Consider the following 2,557-nt stretch of genomic DNA (forward strand, 5'->3'; position numbering starts at 1 on the left):
TGAAGTGGCAAAATTTGCAAATGATACAAAACTTCTCAAGATAGTTAAGTCCCAGGCAGAGTGCGAAGAGCTACAGAAGGATCTCTCAAAACTGGGTGACTGGACAAGAAAATGGCAGATGAAATTCAATATTGATAAATGCAAAGTAATGCACATTGGAAAACATAATCCCAACTATACATATAAAATGATGGGGTCTAAATTAGCTGTTACCACTCAAGAAAGAGATCTTGACATCATTGTGGATAGTTCTCAGAAAACATCCACTCAGTATGTAATGGCAGTCCAAAAAGTGAACAGAATGTTGGGAATCACGAAGAAAGGGATAGATAGCAAGACAGAAAATGTCATATTGCCTCTATATAAATCTATGGTACGCCCCGTCTTGAATACTGCATGCAGATGTGGTCACCCATCTCAAAAATTGATAAATTGGAATTGGAAAAGGTACAGAAAAGGGCAACAAAATGATTAGGGTTATGGAACGGCTGCCATATCAGGAGAGATTGATAAGACTGGGACTTTTCAGCTTGGAAGAGAGATGACAAGGGGGGATATAATAGAGGTTTATAAAATCATGACTGGTGTGGAGAAATTAAATAAGGAAGTGTTATTTACTCCTTCTCATAACAAAAGAACTAGGGGTCACCAACTGAAATTAATAGGCAGCAGGTTAAAAACAAAAAAGAGGAAGTATTTCTTTGCACAAGCCACAGTCAACCTGTGGAACTCTTTGCCAGAAGATGTTGTGAAGGCCAAGACTATAACAGGGATAAAAAAAGAACTAGATACATTCATGGAGGATAGGACCATCAATGGCTATTAGCCAGGATGGGCAGGAATGGTGTCCCTAGCCTCTGTTTGCCAGATGCTGCGATTAGGTGACAGGGGATGGATCACATGCTGATTCCCTGTTCCTTCTGGGGCACCTGGCACTGGCCACTGTCGGTAGACAGGATACTGGGCTGGGTGGACCTTTGGTCTGACGCAATCTGGCCGATTGTATTCTCTTATCCCTTCCCCGTCCCTCCTACTCCCCTGCAACTGGAAGCAGCTCCTGTCCCTTCCCTCCCGCTCTGTGCTGAAAGGCTGGTGCTGCACACATTCTGGTGTGACCCTGGCAGAAATCTGGGGGGGAGGTGGTATGTGACCTTGCATCCCCCTCCCCCACACAGGTTGCCTTGCAAAGATACGGCGCAAGTTAGCAGAAGAGGCAGGTCCATCCCAGGGTCCCAGGCAGGCCTGAAGGGCATAGCGTGCCAGAGAGAGAGGGTCAGGTTGGTTGGTCGGTAACTCCCCCTCTGTGAGAGAGGTGTACAGGTGTGTGTGTGTGTGAGCTCTCCCTGTCTGTGTGTGTGGGGGGGGGAGGGCTGTGTGTGTCACCCCTCCCTGTGTGAACCCTAAAGCCTTAAAGAGAAGAACTTAGTTAAAAAGAATCCAACTATGCCGTAGTTGTTTTTAACAGGGGCTCAGTCAACTTGTTGTTAATTTGAACGCTTGTACTGTATAGTTCTGATTGATTGAGGTGGAACTCACTTGAATATGGTTTCAGGGTAGCAGCCGTGTTAGTCTGTATCCTCAAAAAGAACAGGAGTACTTGTGGCACCTTAGAGGTGACCAGATCTCCCTACTCTGAATACGGGACACCTGGTAAAATTACTCATATTCAAGTAGAACAGGAGTACTTGTGGCACCTTAGAGACTAACAAATTTATTAGAGCATAAGATTTCGTGGGCTACATCCGAAGCCTTAAAGATAAGAAGGTAAATAAAAAGAATCCAACTACGCCGCATTTTTTTTAATGGGGGCTCAGTCAACTTGATGTCAAATTGAACGTTTGTACTGCATAGTTCTGATTGCCGTTGAACTCGCTTGAATACCAGAGTAGGGAGATCTGGTCAAACTAAGAAGCTGGAACATCGGTATCAAAGCAGCCCTTAGAATCGGCTGCCCCTGGGTCCTACAGTTCGGACATTCACAGCTATGCTCCTTGAAACCGGCTAATTTCTGCCAACCGGAATGGACCCAGTCCTGGGGCCCTTATGGCGTTAATGGAAATGTTGCCTGAGTGAAGGTCTTGGGATTTGGGGTGTAGAATATTACAGGGCCTGAGTAGGTTTCCAATGAGATTTACCCTGAACAGTCATGTAACCAAGAATGGCCCAGTCCAGGGCCCACTGAGGTCATCAGCAAGACCCCCAGTGATGTCCGTGGAAGTGGATCAGGGTAACCCGGCGACCTCTTCCTAACACTGAACCTCAGCGCGGTCACAGGAGCGTTATCTCAGTGACCCGGCTCCCGTCCTGCCCCTGCACTCAGAGTTACGCACCCCCAGTCTATCCAACCCCAGCTCAAACATTGCACAGATTTCATGTGTTTCCATTCGCCCCTTCACAGATTCATTCCATGCAAACGACTCACCAGGCTCCGGCCCCAGCTGCGGAGGAGGAATCTCTGTCTGTGACCGGGTCGGGGAGCTGCAGGCGACGGGGAATCCGCACTGACGGGGCTGAGGTACAGGGATATTTATACTGCTGCCCTGGGAATCCCCGGGGG

This window comes from Malaclemys terrapin, chromosome 1 (assembly GCF_027887155.1).
Source record: "Malaclemys terrapin pileata isolate rMalTer1 chromosome 1, rMalTer1.hap1, whole genome shotgun sequence".
Classification (NCBI taxonomy): domain Eukaryota; kingdom Metazoa; phylum Chordata; order Testudines; family Emydidae; genus Malaclemys; species Malaclemys terrapin.